General features: G+C 36.8%; 1 protein-coding gene and 1 long non-coding RNA gene across 5 annotated transcripts in view; both read right to left on the reverse strand.

Annotated features, from left to right (window-relative positions):
- dennd5a (DENN/MADD domain containing 5A) overlaps window positions 1-22,007 on the reverse strand; it is a 118,894-nt gene that overhangs the window by 91,607 nt on the left and 5,280 nt on the right. The gene's annotated exons all lie outside the window — the stretch shown is intronic.
- Window positions 1,993-7,740, reverse strand: LOC147836205 (uncharacterized). The gene is made up of 3 exons (XR_015496497.1): window positions 6,605-7,740; window positions 5,887-6,422; window positions 1,993-2,920 (listed from the first exon to the last, which is right to left on the reverse strand). It is a non-coding gene; the product is annotated as an uncharacterized LOC147836205 (long non-coding RNA).

Genomic DNA, 22,007 nt, shown 5'->3' on the forward strand with positions numbered 1-22,007 from the left:
CTAGTCAAGGTTTTATGCTAAACTCAGAATCTGACTGCTAATATGAAAAGGTAGACTGTAACAACAAAACAAAGGTCTATACAGGGCCACATTTAAAGAAGCGCTACACTTTCTTTTGAGAATTATGTCATATTATATCTGCACTAGAATTAAACAGTTGAGTTTTACACATTTTTAATCCATTCAGCTGATTTCTGGATCTGGCTGGAGCACTTTTAGCTTAGCTTTGCTTAGCTTAGCTTAATATAAATCATTAAAATTATAAACCGTTAAAAAACCGTCAGCATCTCACAAAATTAGTAGATGATTAGTAGAAAATTAGTCTTAGTACGTGATGTAGATACAGAAGAGTCAAGCTTTAAATGTTCTTTTCTGAAATTTTTTATCAAGATGCTAATGGTCGACTTCTAGTCAACGTTTTATGCTAAGCTAAGAAACTGAACCTGAAAATCTGTAACAATAACAAAAAAACTGTCTATATACAGTCAATAGATATAAGGAGAAAATGGATGTTTTGTGTGTACATTTTGATTCGATGGAGTGAAGATAAAGATTATAAAGTACTTCTGTTTTGGTGGCTGAAAGCTTTGCGTCTGTTGGCCAGAGAACAGCCTGAGGCCACGAGCCTGACGTGAATGCATGAGCTCTGTGAGGAGGACAGCAGTGTGTTACTAATGCTCACTGTAGACAGCGGAGAACAACATTAATATGTCTAAAGCAGCAGTGACAGACCCTGGAGTACCGGCAGTAACTGATAGCATTATATTAAAGGCATATTGCTGAGAGTAATAATCCACAAAGTGCTACAGGAGTGACATATTTTTAGTATTTCAGCACTTCTCGATCCATCATCCCAAATCTTTTGAATAGCATTTTGGTTACAATATTGTTAGCAAATTTGCATTTTAATTTGTACAACACAACACATTTCCCAGAGATGGGTTGCGGCTGGAAGGGCATCCGCTGCTTAAAAACTTGCTGGATAAGTTGGCGGTTCATTCCGCTGTGGCAACCCCGGATTAATAAAGGGACTAAGCCGACAAGAAATTGAAATTATACAACACAAACACACTGAAAAAAAAATCCTGGGTTCCACACAATGGATTTGTGTTTGGTCAACAGGAAGGAATTAAGTTAAATGATTTGTTTTTAAACATTTAAGTGGATTGAACATAAAACAATTAAGCTGTCCCCAAAGAAAACTCAAGAATTGTGTTGTTTGAGCTCATTTTAAATAAGTAGCTTGAGCAAGCGGCGACGTGGTGGCACAGTAGGTAGTGCTGTCGCCTCACAGCAAGAAGGTCGCTGGTTGGAGCCTTGGCTGGGTCAGTTGGCGTTTCTGTGTGGAGTTTGCATGTTCTCCCTGCGTCCGCGTGGTTTTGCTCCGGGTGCTCCGGTTTCCCCCACAGTCCAAAGACATGTGCTGTAAGTGAATTCGGTAGGCTAAATTGTCCGTAGTGTATGAATGTGAATGAGTGTGTATGGATGGTTCCCACCCATGGGTTGCAGCTGGAAGGGCATCCGCTGTGTATAACATGTGCTGGATAAGTTTGTGGTTAATTCTGGATTAGTAAAGGGACTAAGCCGACAAGAAAATGAATGAATAAATGAGCAAGTAATTATTTTGATAATTACAATAGCCTAGTGGTTAGTACGCAGACACATGGTGCAATAGCACGTCAGGGCGTCGCGAGTTCGAATCCCGGCTCGAGGACAATTCCCTACCCTTCCCCCACTCTCTCTCCCACTTCGCTTCCTGTCTCAAAACTGTCCTATCTAATAAAGGCAAAAAGGCCAAAAATAAATCTAAAAAAAAAAAAGAAAGTCCATTCAAATATGTGATGATTCAAACCGCTAGAAATGTTGAACGAATTGCGATCGTTCTTTTCGTTGAGTGAATTCTTTTTAAAAATGTAAAATCCCTGCAGAGTCACAGTTTTAGTTTGTTTACATGAACAAGTCTTTTTTAGTTTGTATTATTATTTTTTGTTTGGAATTTGTTTTTAAAATAGCAATTTAGCTATGGCAGAAAATGTATTATTTTGCAAAAAAATGTGCAGCATTTAAGAAAAAATGAAAGGGCTCTTCACCTTTTCAAATAATTTAGTTAAAATAAATCGTAACTAAATTGTGAGACTAGTATTGTGAATCGTATCGAATCGTGAGTCAGGTTACAAATCTATACATCATTAACATCATTAATACATCTTTTTTTTTTTTTACTTTTTCCAATTTTAATTATGCTTCTAAATTTAATTAATAATAAACTGTTTAAGGTCATAACCCTTATTTTTGCAGCAAAGCCACAGTAAAAGGATTTTTTTTTGTAAGGGCAAACCAGGGTGATGATAACTTCCAGCTTGACCAACAAAAACATGTCATCACCATCTCTGGCAGATTGATGTATGAAACACGACTTGTACGCCTCTGCTAATGAATAATTGGACCAGGGTTAATTGTGATGACGCAATGTTGATCCTCGCAGCTTGATGCCATCAGATGAATGTGAAGCCCGGAGGCACGCAGAGATAGTGGGTAGCCTACATCTCAGTGTGAGCAAAGAAAAGGGGCAGAAAGAGAGCCAATGAAGGAGTAACAGATGGTAGGTGACGTTTTCCTGCGAAAATTTGCTGCTGAAACTAATATATCCAAACAGCTGAGAGCAGCGACACACATACTGACCCTTAAAGGGGTAATTCACACAAAAATTAAAATGTGTTCACTATTTAAAATCTCTTGAGTGTTTCTAAATTGTTATGAGTTTCGTTATTCTGTTGAACACTAAAGATATTTTGAACAAAGCTAGAAACCTGTAACCATTGACTACCAGAACTTACAGAAGTGAATGATTACAGAAAGAAAGATAGAAAGAAAGAAAGAAAGAAAGAAAGAAAGAAAGAAAGAAAGAAAGAAAGAAACCCTGTATCCATTGACATTCATTGTATTTGTTTTTTTACACTATAGAAGTCTATAGTTACAGTTTTTTAACATTCTCAAATGACATTCTTTAGTGTTTAACATTTTCTTACTTCCTTCCTTCCTTTCTTTCTATCTTTCCTTCTATCTTTCCTAAAACTTGTAACCATTGACTTCTATAGTAGGAAAAACAAATTCAATGGACGTCAATGGTTACAGGTTTAAAAAAGAAAGAAAGAAAGAAAGAAAGAAAGAAAGAAAGAAAGAAAGAAAGAAAGAAAGAAAGATGTTGAACACTAATAAACAATATATTTTAAAGAAAGTTGAAAATCTGTATCCATTGACCCCCATTGTATTTGTTTTTTTCTATTATACAAGTCAATGGTTACAGGTTTTCAACTTTCTTTAAAATATCTTTTTTAGTGTTCAACATTTTTCTTCCTTCCTTCCGTCCTTCCTTCCTATCTTTCTTCCTTTCTTTTATTTAAACCTGTAACCATTGACTTCTACAGTAGGAAAAACAAATACAATAGATGTCAATGGTTACAGGTTTAAAGAAAGAAAGAATGAAAGAAAGAAGTGAAGGAAGGAAGGAAGGAAGAAGGGAAGGAAGGAAGAAAGAAAGGAAGGAATTGTTGAACACTAAAGAACATGTTATGAAGAAAGTTGAAAACCTGTAACTATTGACATCCATTGTATTTGTTTTTTCTACTATAGAAGTCAATGGTTACAGGTTTTCAACATTCTTCAAAATATCGTCTTTAGTGTTCAACATTTTCTTTCTTCCTTTCTTTCTTTCTTTCTTCAATCCTGTTACAATTGACTTCTATAGTTGGAAAAACAAATACAATGGATGTCAATGGTTACAGGTTTAATAAAAGAAAGAATGAAAGAAAGAAGTGAAGGAAGGAATTGTTGAACACTAAAGAACATGTTTTGAAGAAAGTTGAAAACCTGTAACCACTGACATCCATTGTATTTGTTTTTTCTACTATAGAAGTCAATGGTTACAGGTTTTTAACTTTCTTCAAAGTATCTTCTTTTGTCTTCAACATTTTCTTCCTTCCTTCCTCCCTCTTGTATTAAACCTGCAACCATTGACTTCTATAATTGGCAACACAAATACAATTGATGCAATGGTTACAGGTTAAAAGAAAGATTGGAAGGAAAGAAGGAAGGAAAAAAAGGTTGAACACTCAAGAAGATATTTTGAAGAAATCAGAAAACCTGTAACCATTGACATCCATTGTATTTCTTTTTCCTAATATAGAAGTCAATGGTTACAGGTTTAAAAAAAAAAAGAAGATGCTCAACACAAAAGAAGATATAAAGAAAGCTGAAAATCTGTAACCATTGACTCCTATTGTATTTATTTGTCCTACTACAGAAGTCAATGGTTACAGCTTTGTTTTTCTGTTAAACACAAAAGAAGATATTTTAAAGAATGCTAATTGCTGGCACCCATTGACTTCCATAGAAACATATTCATATTTCATAAGGTCAACCAGGATTCTTCAAAATATCTTCCTTTGTGTTCAACAAAAGAAAGTAACTTGGAGAATATGTGAATACATTTTCATTTTTGGGTGAACTAGCCCTTTAAGAGCTTTAATTCTGCCAGAGATAAACCAGTTCAGTAATTTACTGGATTTTCAATCATAGAAATTCATGACAGGAAGCGGTCGATGTTCTCAATGCAGCTTAAAAAAATGATCCGCTAAAGCTGCTCTTCAAAACATCTTCATCATGCATGCTGGATTAATGACTAATCAGAGTGTGAGGAGCTCAAAGGAGCACTCTTTCATAGTGATGTCATTGAGAAAGAGCCGGAGAGACTGGGGTGCATGGGAAACTCCTGCGGGACAGTGTTTGAATCTGTATGTGTGCAAGTGTGTGTCGAGCCCAGCTGCCTGTCCTCAGTGTACCGAAGGCCTGATGGTGAAGGCCCAGCCAATCAAAACGCTCTGCCGGCAGGGCCTCTCATGCATATGCTAATGAAGCCCTCACCCTGTGCCCTGTCATTGGGAATAAAGAGGGTTTTGTCGAAGCATTCTGGCACATGGATCTACTGCTGTTTTATGCGAAAGCAAAACAACAGAGGATGAGAAAGCGAATAAAATCAAATAAAAAGTTGCCACATAGAGCTGCAAGATATTGGAAAAATCTGACAATGCGAAATTTTGCAATACACTGCGATATAAATACAGTTTCACAAGATGGTTTGAAAAGGAAAGAAAGAAAGAAAAAAAGAAAGAAAGAAAGAAAGAAAGAAAGAAAGAAAGAAAGAAAGAAAGAAAGAAAGAAAGAAAGAAAGAAAGAAAAGAAAGTTGAACACTACAGAAGATAATTTAAAAAAAAGCTGAAAACCTGTAACCATTAACATCCATTGTATTAGTTTTTGCTACTAAAGAAGTCAATGGTTACAGGTTTACAGAATGGAAGGAAAAAGTAAAAAGAAGAAGAGAAGATAATTTAAAGAAAGCTGAAAACATGTAAACATTCACTTCCATAGTATTTGATTTTCCGCTTATACAAGTCAATGGTTACAAGTTTAAAGGAAGGATGGAAGGAAGGAAGGAAATAAAGAAGAAGAGAAGATCTTTTGAAAAAAGCTGAAAACCTGTAACCATTCACTTCTATTGAATTTGTTTTCCATTGTATTTTTTTCCTATTATAGAAGTCAATGGTTACAGGTTTATAGAAAAGAAGGATGGAAGGAAAAAAGTAAAGAAGCAAGGAAGGAAGGAAATAAAGAAGAAGAGAGGATATTTTGAAAAAATCTGAAAACCTGTAACCATTGACTTACATTGTATTTGTTTTTCCTATAACAGAAGTGAATAGTTACAGGTTTATATAAAGTAAGTAAAGAAGGAAGGAAGGAAATAAGGATGAAGACATTTTGAAGAAATCTGAAAAACCTTTAACCATTGACTTGTATTTATTTTTCTTACTATAGAAATCAATTGTTACAGGTTAAAGAAAGAAATAAAGAAAGAAAGAAAGAAGAAAAGAAGGAAAGAAAGAAAGAAGAAAAGAAGGAAAAACAAGAAAGAAAGAAAGAAAGAAAGAAAGAAAGAAAGAAAGAAAGAAAATGTTGAACATTAAAGAATATATTCTGAAATAAGCTGAAAACCTGTAACCATTGACATCCATCGTATTTGTTTTTCCTATAACAGAAGTGAATAGTTACAGGTTTATGTAAAGTAAGTAAAGAAGGAAGGAAGGAAATAAGGATGAAGACATTTTGAAGAAATCTGAAAAACCTTGAACCATTGACTTGTATTTATTTTTCTTACTATAGAAATCAATTGTTACAGGTTAAAGAAAAAAAGAAAGAAAGAAGAAAAGAAGGAAAGAAAGAAAGAAGAAAAGAAGGAAAAACAAGAAAGAAAGAAAGAAAGAAAGAAAGAAAGAAAGAAAGAAAGAAAGAAAGAAAGAAAGAAAGAAAAAAAGAAAGAAAGAAAATGTTGAACATTAAAGAATATATTGTGAAATAAGCTGAAAACCTGTAACCATTGACATCCATCGTATTTGTTTTTCCTATAACAGAAGTGAATAGTTACAGGTTTATGTAAAGTAAGTAAAGAAGGAAGGAAGGAAATAAGGATGAAGACATTTTGAAGAAATCTGAAAAACCTTGAACCATTGACTTGTATTTATTTTTCTTACTATAGAAATCAATTGTTACAGGTTAAAGAAAAAAAGAAAGAAAGAAGAAAAGAAGGAAAGAAAGAAAGAAGAAAAGAAGGAAAAACAAGAAAGAAAGAAAGAAAGAAGGAAAGAAAGAAAGAAAGAAAGAAAGAAAGAAAGAAAGAAAGATGGAAAGAAGGAAAAACAAGAAAGAAAGAAAGAAAGAAAGAAAGACAGAAAGAAAGAAAGAAAGAAAGAAAGAAAGAAAGAAAGAAAGAAAGAAATTGTTCATTGGAGTTTCTTTCTTCTGCTGAACACAAAAGAAAATAGAAGAAATAGATAGATAGAAGGCAAAATAAAGAGTTTTTTCCTAAAACAATCAAATTATCTGTCAGTTGTGTGAGTAAATTAATCTTGTTTTTTTGTTGCATATTATCGTATTAATCGTATTAATTCCATATAAATACAATAATTAAATATTATTCTGTGGCTCCTGTTCAACTATATTCCAGACTCTACATTGAGTATCTTGTGATGTGACTATTGCGGATGCACACAATTGAGATATCGATGCTGAAACAATATACTGTGCAGCCCTATTGCCACATGTCATCTACAGTTATGCCAGTATGACTTTAAACACTGGTATTCATCAAATGTTGGATTTTTATAGTACGCACTGTCAATTAACCGCAGTCATTTGATCAGCTGCTTTACAGAAATGTTTTCTTATTTTTAGTTTTGTCTGTTTGAGCAAACTTTCTAACACACACTTTTTTTCAGTGACTGCACTGCAGTGTTTTGAAGCGCCCTTGGTGGTTTAAATGAAAAGTTTTTTTAATCATCTTCTTGTCTTGTCAGAGTAGTTCCTGTAGGGATCTTCAATGTTTAAAAGTACTGCAAGTTTCTACAGAAACTTTGGTTATGTTTTTTTTGCCATCTGATGTCTATGACAAGTAGCAATGTTGAGAAAAGAATAACCTACACTGTTAAAAATGCTGGCTTCCTCACAATTCCTTCATATTGTCTAAACGCAAATAGAGTGTGTTAACTTAATTGTTTTCACAAATATAAAATTAACTATTTGACGTTTTGTCCATTTAGTAGCTTGTTTATATGAATTTGAGAGTTCAGTCAAACGAAAATGTAGGATTTTAAAAAGGAGGCGTGGCTCCAAACCCCACCCCTAAACCCAATCATCATTGGGGGATAAGCAAATTATGCTAAATTGTATGAATAAGATTGTACCAATTCGTACGAATTAGCCAAAAATTGATGTGAGCAAGCATTGAACACAAGCGTACCACGAGTCACATGATAAAAACTGGCCAGTCAGCTTCATACTCTGTATAAAATATGAGCAACTCCTTGCAAATGTCAACCTTGCAATAAAAAAATTCAGTTTTCACCAAAATACTGAAACTGTTTCTGTTTTTTTTTTTTTTTTTTTTTTTGGGGTAAGCAAGTATTTAACAGTACTTTAGAACATTTAGAAATACTCAAGTATGAATCTGTCATTGTTTTCAAACTGTTCTGTTTGATTAACCAAAGTCACACAAGTGGCAATTTCACATCCATAACTGAGAGATGTCACATCCATGACGATGCTTTTTCCTCATAAATGTGAAAATATTAAATTAAATAAAACCAATCTTTTTTTTTTTTATTGAGAGCCAACTCATATCCTTTTGATTATTATTATTTCTTTTGGGTTGTGCAGTTTAATTCACAGAATTTCAACAAAGCATGTTGTGTACTGTAAACCAACAGACCTTTTTTTTTGGTCACATCCATAACGCATGTTTATTTTCCTCATTTAAACTACAAAATAGGTTTACAGATTGACATTTTTTGCTGCTAAAACTCAGTTGTTCTGGAAAATATAAACAAAAGTTTCAATATAACGTTAACATATACTTTCTATGTGAAATTATGTTTTGAGTTTTTACTGCAAATGTCTCATCCATAATGCTGAAATTGCTCCATGGTTTCTGCTACATTCATTCTTCCATGGCGGGGCGCCACGCCAAAATTTATCCTGCCATGGCCACATTACAGCTTCTCATTCAAAACGTTTTATTTTTTTTAATAGCGGGAAATAATTATTATAACAGCATAAACTTTTCTGTAACCGTAGTAGTGCTGCGAGTTATTTGTTTACCCTTTAAGGTGGTGCTGACTGACTGACTGACTGACTGACTGACTGACTGTCTGACTGACTGACTGACTGACTGACTGACTGACTGACTGACTGACTGACTGACTGACAGGTGTCAGACGTGATGCGTAAGGCCAGCAAACACGACATATTGCCGTTTCACTTTACTTCAGGATGCATTAATGCTGCTCTGTTATGGAGTTAGTTTTGTTTCTGTATTATTCAATCCAAAATATTTAGTTTTAAAGATAAATCAAGTATGTAGTAATTAAAAAAATAAAAGATTTAAAAAAAAAAACATGTTTAATTAAAAGACTTATGTCAATGATAATAAAATATTTTGGATTGCAAAAAATAAACAACTGTCCTATTATGCAGTTACCACAATTTTCATTGCACAGTCATTAATTTTGCTCTGTTTTCTGCTGTCATTTATTGCATTCCTAGAATCTTTGCTTGCAGGTTCAAATGTTTTGCTTGTGAGTAGAAAAGTTTTGAACCCATGAATGCCGGGGTTAATTTTGTGTCTTTATTATTTAAACAAACATATAAAGTTTTTGACCAAAATTAGATACACTGCAATTAAAAAAAAAAAAAAAAGATTTCAAATAATAAAAAACATTTATTTAAAAAATTCACACTGCAAAAAATAAACTATTGACTTTTATGCAGTTACCACCAGATTACTTGATTTTGTGCTCATTCATTTTGCTTAAGGTTTTGTTTCATTTTTGCGGATCTAAAATCTTTTGAGTTGAAAAGTTTTGCGAGTTGAAAACTTTAGGGTCTTCTGAAACACCTTATTCTATTGGTCATGTTGATTGACGTCACAGGTTGACCATGCCCATTACTTTTTCGCATTGTTGGAATGGACTTCCTGCCGTGACAGGAGCGAGCTATGGCGAGCAACAGGTCTCCTTTAAGGTAAGTTAACTGAAACTGTATAACAACTTGTATATTACCATCCACATTTCCCATCTGATCTGTAGGTCTATTAGAGACATTCATAAATATTCCTAGCAAATCTAATAAATGCTGGAGACATACTTGTTACATAAAAGCACTAATTGGCACTTCACCAGCATTTATTTGAGAGCGCACAAGAAGATCTGCGCGCTCTTGAAGTGACTTCTATTTGAGGGGGCGTGCAAGAAGTTTTGTGCACGAGCAGAGGAAATCGGCGCACAAGCAAAGAGATTTGATGCTCGTAATACTGCACTCCTGACATTTGTCTTTGAAATAACGCCACAGGTTGGTAGATCTGTCCTAAAAAAAAGACCTGCCGCCACAGCTGGAAAAAATCTTAAAGGAAACACTGTGCTCATATACATTTTGGTGGCTAATTATCTAAAACAAGCATATGTAAGACGTAAAGATGCAGAAAGCGATTAAACATTGCATGGAATGATCTTATCTGCCTTTGTGATTGCAAATACACCTAAAAACACCTAAAGCTAAAGATTTACACAAAAAACGGTTCCTTCCTAGAGGTTGTTTTGATGACGAGGATCCTCAACACCGCAAACCAAAGGGACTTTTTATTAAACTTGACAATATTTTATCCCTGGAGAACACGCACATCTATTTAGAGCTTTCATCTATCAAAGGAAGAAAATCTGACTGACTCAGAAAAAAACCCCAGTGACTCGGGGAGGTGCAGGGGAAGGAGGAACCACAAGTGAATCTCCTGTCATTAAAGGGATAGTTCACCCAAACGTACTCACTATTTACTCATCCTCAAGTGGTTCCAAACCTTTGAGTTTATATTTTCAGCTGAACCAAGAAACATTTTAAAGAAAGCTAGAAACCAGTATGACTGACTGACTGATCATAGTACTGACTGATCTGACTGACTGACTGATCATAGTAGAAAAAAAACAAATACTATGGAAGTCAATGGCTACAGGTTTCCAGCTTTCTTCAGAATATCTTTTATAGATTAAGAATTGGCAAATGAAGGATGAGTAAATGACAGAATTTTCAGTTTTGTGTGAACTACCCCTTTAACCAGATTCACACTTTTAGTTCCATGAAACTAAGGCTGCAACTAACGATTATTTTATTAATCGATAAATCTGTAAATTATTTTTCAATTAATCAATGAATCTGATTTTAAAAAAGCATTCATTTCCAACTGCTTATTCAAAAATCTAGTCCCTGAGCTGTTATAATAATAATAATAATAATAATAATAATTAATTTTCATTTATTTTCTTGTCAGCTTAGTCCCTTTATTAATCCGGGGTCGCCACAGCGGAATGAACCGTCAACTTATCCAGCAAGTTTTTACGCAGCGGATGCCCTTCCAGCCGCAACCCATCCCTGGGAAACATCCACACACACATCACACATACACTTATACACTACGGACAATTTAGCCTACCCAATTCACCTGTACCGCATGTCTTTGGACTGTGGGGGAAACCGGAGCACCCGGAGGAAACCCACATGAAGGCAGGGAGAACATGCAAACTCCACACAGAAACGCCAACTAAGCCGAGGTTCGAACCAGCGACATTCTTGCTGTGAGGCGACAGCACTACCTACTGCGCCACTGCCTCGCCATTAATAATAATAAAATTTAAAAAAAAATAAATAAATAAATAAACTTAGTAGTTTTGTCCTGTTTTCAATCCAAATATCTGAATACTTTTAAATCAAGATACATACTAGACACATGAAATAGCCTAAGAAATTATGTCTTGTTTTCTGAAGAAAAAGAACAACTCAAAATTAAGTGATTGTTTGCTTAAGTTCAATTATTAGTGAATAGGATAAGAAAAATAATCTTAATGAGATATAATCTTAAACAGAAGTTTAACCAGTTCACATTAATGTGTAAGTGATCGTGATCTATAACGTGAGATGGTTGTCGCCATGTTTACTTGCGGCCGTGCATTTGCCTCATACATAAAAGCAGAACACGCAGGATTCAGCACGTAAATTCCCCAGTTACTCCCCAAATACATGCAAGTAAGAAGCTGGTGAACTTGGAAAAGAGTAAATTCAACTTTATAGTTACTTTCACTGTGTAATGTGTATCTGATATAAATAAAACACATCGGCAAATTATATTTGAATGGATTGTTAGACTTCCTTTTGTGTTTTACAAACTCTAAATGTATCGTTTTACTAGTTTGTGTGTGTATTTACATGTCTAAAACATAAAATAAGCATTAGGCGGTTAAAGCGCTGCATAATTGAGGTAATAGGACACGTCTTTCTCAGCGGGGTTCAGTTGGTTTTGTTTTTTCGAAAAAATTAAATTTTTTAAAAGAAGCTCTTTTCCGACGGTCCCTTACTGAGAGCTCTCCTCAGCTCAAGCTATCTCTGGCTCTGCGCCAGACACCGTGCCAAAGTTGCCACTCTAAAGGTAAACGAGCTAACGCTAACTTGTCATGCTTGTCAAGCTGAATAACCAGTAAAACATCAGCACCAGGGACTTTAAGATACTCACTTCAAAACAGAACAAAAGTAGGACCCTGCTGTTGAACTCCCTTCCTCCTCATCTCGGCCTATGAGGCGTCGAACTCTGCATCAGTGCGTGAGGGAGAGCGTGTTCACTCCGCTCCGCACTGAACTAAAGTGGTTTTTAATAATCAAACGTTCCCATGTCGCGCAACACAACAAATCGATTATGAAATTCGTTGCCAACGCTTTTAGTAATCGATTTTTATCGATTCAATCGATTCGTTGTTGCAGCCCTACATGAAACTGACCCACAAACTGCTTAAACACACTGCACGTGCACTTGTTGTGTACCTTAAATCTTAAAAGTTTATATTTAAAAAGTTACTTGCTTATAAAATACAAATAATGAAATTTTTCAAGTACTGGGTTGCAGCATGAAGGGGATCTGCTGTGTAAAACATATGCCAAAATAGTTGGCGGTTCATTCTACTGTGGCGAACCCTCATAATTAAGGAACTAAGCCCCCAAAAAAAACGAATGAATGAATGAAATAAAAGGCCACTTAAGCATGTTTAAACTTTTTTGTTTTCATTCATTCCTCCACTTTCCTTCCGATTAGTCCCTTTATTCATTAAGGATTGCCACAGCGGAAGGAACCACCAACTTATCCAGCACATGTTTTACACATTCCTTCCAGCTGCAACCCAGTACTGGGAAACATCCATACACAATCATTCACACTTATACACTACTGCCAGTTTAGCTTATTTAATTCACCTATAGCGCATGTCTGAACTGTGGGGGAAATCCTTATTTGAATACAAGGTGTAAAAAAATACATTGTTACACACAATTCCTTTATGTTGCCCAAACACAAATAGCTTAAGTTTACTTATTTTAAATAAGTAGTTTGAAAAAGTCATTTTTGAGTGTAACAGGTTGCACACACACACACACACACACACACACAAAACTGTTCATCAATAAACAAATTACTCTTATAAGCCTTTTTTTTTGTCAAATGAATCACAAATTAGCAGTCTGACGAATCCTTCATTGAATGAACTCACAGCTACTGAATCATCATCATCTGGCTCACTGCAAAATTTAACACACTCTGTAATGTTCAACTCCAAATGAAGCTCAATGTACCTCAATGTACTGCACTGTTCCCTGTATCTGGGTTCTCAACTTTTAACGCTGTGGACTCTGATTCTATTGCACTGTCAATGAATTCTTCCACCAGTACACTTGATCCATTCCCTACTACTATTTTGAAGCATTCTGTATCTGTCTTTGACCCCCACATCACTGCCATTGTTAATGCATACCTCAGTGATGGGATTGTTCCACCAGCATTGAAGATGGCTGCTATAACACTGCACTGTTGTCAAACTATCGACAATCAATCTCAAATTTACCATTTGTGGCTAAAGTCCTTGAACGTGTGGTGGTGAGCCAACTCCATAATCATCCTCATGCCAACACTCTATTTGAGAAGTTTCAGTCTGGTTTCAGAGCAGGTCACAGTTCTGAAAGTGCTCTAGTTAGGGTCGTAAATGACCTTCCTCTAACTGCAGATTGTGGGACCTGTGGCATTCTCGTCTTATTAGATCTCACTGCTGCTTCTGACACCATTTGTCACAGTATACTGCTGGACAGGCTCAGGAAGTGGATTGGTTTGTCTGGTACAGTAATCAGCTGGTTTGTCTCTTATCTCGCTGACCGCTCTCAGTTTGTCTGTTTGGTTGCTCATAGATCTCGGACTGTTCCGTTGCATCAGGGTGTTCCTCAGGGTTCTGTCCTTGGTCCACTGCTGTTTATGATTTATACGTTTCCTCCTGGCCAGATTATGAGTAAATATGGCTTGGGGTACCACTGCTACACTGATGACACTCAAATCTATGTTAAGGTCGCCCTGATCTTAACACTGCCACGTCAGTTTTATCTGCCTGTCTTTTAGAAATTAAATTATGGATGAATTAAAACTTCCTTAAATTGATCAGTTCCAAAACTGAGGTTTAACTAATCGGCACCCCTACTAATGTTAGCCAGTACGAAGATTGCACACTTTCGGTTGATAATGTTCAACTGTCTCCTTCTACGCAGATGTGTAACCTTAGGGTGCTCTTTGATGCACAGCTCAGTTTTAAATAAGGGTGTCACGATTTCAATTTTAAATCGAAAACGATCGAAATTTACGCTTAACTTCGATTATCGAATCAAAAAATAGAATCGTTGATGCTGCCACGCCTCTATGTCACGTCAGCTTGGCTTGCCAAGCGAGGAAAAAAACACGCTTGTTGAAGTGCTTGTTAAACTGCAGAAGCAGGAGACCCGTCGACAGAACTTAACCCCTCTCCTCTTTCAATGAAGTCGCCGGTGTGGAAGTATTTTGGATTTCCAGTTAGTTATGTTGACAACGTTCGTGTTGTCGACAAAAAAAACAGTTTGCAAGCTTTGCTATGTACGTATTACGGTTGGGATGATAGACGATGGGCGCATCGCGATCCTCCGCCCCGCCCCCTATGCAAATCCGCTCGAAAAAAAAGACACTCAGGCCCTGTTTACACTAATATGTCTTTGTTTTTAATGGCATTTTAGAATGACAACAATCCACATTTACACTGGCGTGTAGCATTTCTGATCAGCCCTCGTTCCTCACTACCGCTGAAAACGCACATCACGTGACCACACACACTCGTTCACGCACAGACACAGGTGCACACATATTGTCATGCGCTCGAGACAGCGGGTCAAGGCAGTCAGCGGGTCAGTAGACTGCTTCAATCTTTTACTTTCACACAAGTACTTAGTCATTTTAGCGAACACCTCAGATACTGTTGGCTGGTTTCTGTTGGTTGTGCGTCTTTTTTACCGACGCCATTATAACGACACAGATCACTGCCTATTCACGAGTCCCGCAGAAAAAAGTAATTGACAGGTGGTAATTATGTGTGTAACTTGCCTTTATTCATTTACTGTATGATTTGTTTATGGGTAAAACAAAGACCACTCAGGTCAGGTAGTTTAAATGGTAGGCTACAAATAATGAATTCGTTATTAATTAATTAATTAATTATTCATAATCGTATGGAACCGTGACTTTAGAATCGAAAATGTATACGAATCGAGGATTTGGAGGATCGTGACACCCTTAGTTTTAACTCCAACTTCGAACACTTACAAGATTACAATATATACAAAATTCTGCTGCAAGGGTTCTGACACACAAATCATCACATCACCGTATTACTGTGCAACAACAATTACACTGGCTTCCTATTAAATCAAAGATTGATTTTAAGACCTTGATTTTAACTTTTAAAGCAGTGCATGGGCTAGCACCCGGGTACATCTGTGACCTGGTGACTCTCGCTACCCCAGCCCACAGTCTTCGTTCTGCATCGGGACTTAACGTATATCAGCCTCGCTGTAAACTTAAGACCATGGGTGGGAGGGCTTTCTCTTACAGTGCGCTTAAGCTATGGAATGCACTCCCCATCAGCATTAGAAATGCTGCCTCTCTGGATGGTTTTATGAAACCACTGTTGCCAACTATTTTCAACGAAAAGGCGCTAAGTTCTGCCCGAAATTTGCTAAAATTCGCTAGATTATGTCATTTGTTAATTATCATATTACTGACGTCATCACGTTCTACCATTTCTGTTTAACAGCCTATGGTTAATAAAGGGTTTTTTATATTTGCACTACGCTTTATATAAGCACGTCAATTTAACTACATTTATTGCTGTTTGAATACAGGATATCAATATAGATGTGTAGTGAATTTGCAGTAATCTCTCAGACGTAATAAACTCAGACAAGTTCTGAAACTCTCACTTAAAATATCTGTGATTGTAAACAAGCGAAGAATAAACGGTCAACTTAAATTGTATAAATAAAGTAGAAGATGGGTTTGACTGTACTGCCAGTGCTAAATCATTTGCCGTCGGTACGCAGAGGAGAGATCTGCTCTCGGGCTGCAGGTGGGAGAGAGTACTGTATGAGGACTAGGCCGCCTGTCAGTGCTCTGAGGCAAGGGAGAGGCCGGCGGCATCACCTGCAGCTTGTTGCGAAGAGTAGAGACGGTACAGTATGGACAAATGACAGACTATAAAAATCTCCAGTAATACACAAAAAAGTCGCTAGATTTGTCGCTAGTCGCTAGTCAATTTGTTGCTGGGGGGGGTTTGAAAAGTCACTAAAGTTGCTAAGTTGGCAACACTGTATGAAACTTCTTAATACTCACCTTTTTAGCATTGCTTTTAACTTAGGATGATCAATTTATTCTATCTTATGGTTCATATTGTGCTGTTTTGCTTGCCTTGCATTGCTAGTATTTTGCCCTGTAGCACTTTGAGTTTAAGAAAAGCGCATTACAAATAAAATGTATTATTATTATTATTATTATTATTATTATTATTATTATTATTATTATTATTATTATTATTACACTAAGAGTGCAATATCTGTATACTAGATTAAATACTCTCTCACGACTGCCAGGTCACATTTAGCATAAATTCAAATTTTCTTTAAACTGACATGAGTAAAGGTTAACATTTTCCCTACATGAAATTCACAAAAAAGTGTGATTTTAATGTTTTAACTTCCTAGAATAATAATAATATTAATAATAATAATAATAATAATAATAATAATAATGGCGACGCAGTGGCGCAGTAGGTAGTGCTGTCGCCTCACAGCAAGAAGGTCGCTGGGTTGCTGGTTTGAACCTCGGCTCAGTTGGCGTTTCTGTGTGGAGTGGAGTTTGCATGTTCTCCCTGCATTCGCGTGGGTTTCCTCCGGGTGCTCCGGTTTCCCCCACAGTCCAAAGACATGCGGTACAGGTGAATTGGATAGGCTAAATTGTCTGTAGTGTGTGTGTGTGTGTGTGTGTGTGTGTGTGTGTGTGTGTGTGTGTGTGTGTGTGTGTGTGTGTGTGTGTGTGTTTTCCCAGAGATGGGTTGCGGCTGAAAGGGCATTCGCTGCGTAAAAACTTGCTGGATAGATTGGCGGTTCATTCCGTTGTAGCGACCCCGGATTAATAAAGGGACTAAGCTGACAAGAAAATGAATGAATGAATGAATGAATGAATAATAATAATAATAATAATAATAATAATAATAAATGTCAACAAACTCTTTTCTGTAGCCTTACTAAAATGAGTGTTAAAGTGTTTAATTTAACCCACATCAGTGTTAAAAACTGTATAAATACAATTGGATTTTAACACTATAACACTACAGGGGCTTACACCAGAAGTTCAACACTTCACAATTTGCTGTGCATGAAAAACTTGTGAATCACAAAATATGGAAACCGTTAATAACAGACATTTTTTACAGTGTAGCTGATTGTTCCAGTGATAAGGTCAAGATACAAACTTATGCAAAGTTTCTAGGTTTGTTTCCAGCAAAGATAAATATCTATTCCGCTGTGTCCTCATTTAACCGCAAATGTAAGCATGCAAGCAGGGCAACACATCAGCCGTTGACTGGAAAAAATTGAGGTGCTCTTAAACGTGCGATAGTGACCCACTTTCAACAGTCTAATGGATGTTTTTCATTACTGCTAAATCAGGCCCAACCGTCTGGCCCAGCAGAGAAATGCTAGGAACGACAATGGCTCTCATTTTCTGTCTCTTTGCCAAGAGATACGCTAACACTTCAGCAATGCAGTGCATTCCTGTCATCGGGAGAAAGTGTCTGCAAGGGTCACGAGACGCTCACATGGCAGCACTTTTCTCAAGTGTCTATATCAGAATCCTTTCAATACAGCTAACGGAAAGAGACAGATAATGGTTCAAAACACACATGATTTAGAGAAATAATTCACTTAAAAATGGCAATTTTATCTTCATTTATGAAACCTCATGTGATCTATCTGTCGAACATAAAGCAAGCATATTTTATCTTAGTGTTTTTTTTTTCTTTTTTAAGTCCCTACAACGATGAGTACATTTACATGGACACTAACGCTCCATTCACACGGGGCGTCAGTGTCAACGCTTCCCATTCACTTTTAATAGGTGACATCAGGCGTTGCCGAACTGCATTGTGGATCCGTCAGCGTGGCTTCTGAGGCATTACTTGCAGCAAAAGTTGGGACTTGCTCAACTTTTCAAGCGGCGACGGAATCGTCAGCCAATCAGATTGCTGTATGCAAATACACCAGCTCAGACTGTGGTCTATTGCTGGCTAATTTCATTGGCTAACGCTGCTATGATGATCGCGTCCGCTCCAACTTCAGACACACCCTCTGTCAAGCGTTGACGCTGAAGCCCCGTGTGAACAGGGCGCAATCATCTGATTTTAATACAATTAAGACAATACTCTGATTAAGAGTTAACCATGTAAGCAGCCATTTTTAATTAATTTAATCTGATTAAGGTCATAATGGAACTAAACAGAAATCGAATTAGACATGTGAAGTATGCCAATTTTAGCCGCGTCATTGAAGAGCAGACATATAAACACCTTAATCAAACTATTACCATCGTGTAGGATTTTTGCAGCATTTTGCGACAGGATACTCTATACACACACGGCTGTTTGACACTATTCTCTGTACCTAATGAGTCAGTAGTACGAGTGAGAATGTTTCAAGCAAAGTCGTCACTTCCTGATTGACTGGCGCCAAATATCAACAGTAAAAACTGTGGTAGGATTACATAATAGATCAATGGCTTTAAAACAGGTTATTTAATCAACAAATGTCGTCATGTTATAGTTAAACACCTTCAGCTACATCAGACATTCCGATTGAACCAAACCCCATATTAATTACATTTGGAGTTTCCGAAGAATTTTTGAGACTTACACTGGTACAACAACAGTTTGTTTCATATGGGTTGATCTCTTCCAAAGAACTCATCCTTTTGTTTTGGAAGAAAAAAGAAGTTATAGTTAAACACCGTTAAGTGATTCACTGAGAAATTCTGCGCTAGCTGCCTGTAACGTTAACTAACGTTATGCTCACTATCCTCGGCCCATTCTAAATTTTGATTCTGTTAAATGTCCAAGAAAACACAGCAAAAATGGACCTCATTAAGTCTCAACCTTTATTACAGCTCATGACGGACGTTTCTCAAAGAGGGAATATCAAAAATCTTACTTGAGACGGTGCGTGGGAGCCTATGGTGGGAGCTCGAGTGCCTAGCAAGCGAGCTGTTGTGTCCGATGGCTCTCGTTGTTTATTAATGCCCGTGACATAGGTGACGTAATTTTGACAGTGGACTGACGCTTTTTGATTCGGACTCGTAATCAGTAGTGATGGGAAGTTCGGATCATTTTACTGACTCGGATCTTTGAGTCTCGTTTATCGAGATGAATGAATCTTTTTTCGAGTCATTTCGTTCATTTGGTTCAACTTGCCAAAATATTATTAAAATGTTAAGAATTGCTTAAAAACACATCTACAACTAGCTCAAAAGGTTGATAACACTACAAATAAGTCAAAAATGCAATACTACAAAAAGGAGAATATAATAATTCAATGTTTACCTGCTCTTTTGTCTATGAAGGTATTGTTGTCTCTTTGCTCAGCTCACCTCTTCATGTCTTCAAATTTCAGTGGTTCGTTCAGGTTACAATGACAGCCGCATATAATCTTAACCAATGTACACAGTCTGAGCCGGTAGGAGCCATGATAATTAGTTCACCTTTCGAGTCTTCTGGCTCTTGAGTCGTTCATTCATCACGTAACGGAATGACTCAAACCCGAGGACTCGAGTGATGAGCGGTTTAATTCTTTTTCCGGCTCTTAACGCATATGATTGGCCCGTGAGGAACGAATGACTCAGACCCAATAGAGGACTCGAGAGATGAATGGATTAATTCTTTTTACGGCTCTAAACGCATTTGATTGGCTTCTGCCTTTCCGCGATGAAAGACTCAAAAGACTTTAAATGAACGATAACACCTGCACAAATGTGCGCACGCATGGATAAACGAATCACTCCCTGAGAGGACTCATAGTTCCCGAGTCATATTGAAGATTCGTTCAAAATGAACGAATCGTTCATGAACGACCCATCACTAGAAATTAGGTTGTTGTGTCCGTGGTGAAACTGTATTTGGTGTTTGTAAAGTACAACCTTCGTAAATTTGTCAGTCATATATAAACAGACAAAGAAAATGTCGTATCTGTGTCCGTTCTAATCGCAGGTTTTGATATTGTTCCCTCGTAAAAATACGAGCACGTTCTATTTTCCTTTACGATTTTATAATTACAGATGCGTGAATTTTATTTACGCACAAAATATTTATGGCAGCGATTTTATTCCATATGTTTTCAGCTGTGTAGTGTGGACGGAGAGCTGTTCAGAAATGCTAGGTGAAACTAGGGCTGCACAATATATCGTTTGAGCATCGATATCGCAGTGTGTGCATCTGCAATAGTCACATCGCAAGATATCCAATGTTGAGTTAGGACTATAGATGACCAGAAACCACAGGTTCAAACACATGAGATTCGCTGCAGAATAGAACCGTAATAGAGTGAAAGTTTATCATCTGCATGTGTTTTGAGGGCCTGTGGCTGTGTGTGCATTTGAAGAGAGTTAAAAACATTTCAGTAGCACATAAAGAAATAATTGATAAAGATTAAGAGTGTCACAATCCTCCAAATCCTCGATTCGATTACATTTTCGATTCTAAAGGCACGATTCGATTCGATTTTCGATTATGAATAATTAATTAATGACCAATTAATTATTTGTAGCCTACCGTTTAAACTACCTGACCTGCATGGTCTTTGTTTTACCCATAAACAAATCATACAGTAAATGAATAAAGGCAAGATACACACATAATTACCACCTGTCAATCACTTTTTCTGCGGGACTCGTGAATAGGCAGTGATCTGTGTCGTTATAATGGCGTCGGTAAAAAAGACGCACAACCAACAGTATCTGAGGTGTTCGCTAAAATGACTAAGTACTTGTGTGAAAGTAAAAGATTGAAGCAGTCTACTGACCCGCTGACTGCCTTGACCCGCTGTCTCGAGCGCATGACAATATGTGTGCGTCTGTGTCTGTGTGTGAATGAGTGTGTGTGGTCACGTGATGTGCGTTTTCAGCGGTAGTGAGGAAGGAGGGCTGATCAGAAATGCTACACGCCAGTGTCATTCTAAAATGCCATTTAAAAACAAAGATCTATTAGTGTAAACAGGGCCTGAGTGTGTTTTTTTGCGAGCGGATTTGCATAGGGGGCGGGGCGGAGGATCGCGATGCGCCCATCGTCTATCGTCCCGACCGTAATACGTACATAGCAGAGCTTGGAAAACTGTGTTTTTTTTCGTCGACAACACGAACGTTGTCAACATAACTAACTGGAAATCCAAAATACTTCCACACCGGCGACTTCACTGAAAGAGGAGAGGGTTTAAGTTCTGTCGACGGGTCTCCTGCGTCTGCAGTTTAACAAGCACTTCAACAAGCCTGTTTTTTTCCCGCTTGGCAAGCCAAGCTGACGTGACATGGGGGCGTGGCAGCATCGACGATTCTATTTTTTGATTCGATAATCGAAATGAAGCATAAATTTCGATTGATTTCGATTAAAAATCGAAATCGTGACACCCCTAATAAAGATTATTTTCATGGTGAAGACTATGCAATGCTATTTTACCTTTGATTTTTTAATTTCTGTACCTGAATACTGTTGCATAAAGCTTATTTTACTTTAATATTTGCTCAATTGTTTATGACTGTAATTTGTACAGAATAAAATTACATAAAAATATATTTATATTTCACTCCTCTAAAAAATAGTCCCAAGTAATGACGTTCAAGTCATCTGGTGAAATTATATGGCAATATATATTGCAGAGAAAAAAATATATATCGCAATTTATAATTTTTCCAATATCGTGCAGCCCTTGGTGAAAC

Source organism: Danio rerio, chromosome 7 (genome assembly GCF_052040795.2).
Source record: "Danio rerio strain M-AB ecotype USA chromosome 7, GRCz13ab, whole genome shotgun sequence".
Lineage (NCBI taxonomy): Eukaryota > Metazoa > Chordata > Actinopteri > Cypriniformes > Danionidae > Danio > Danio rerio.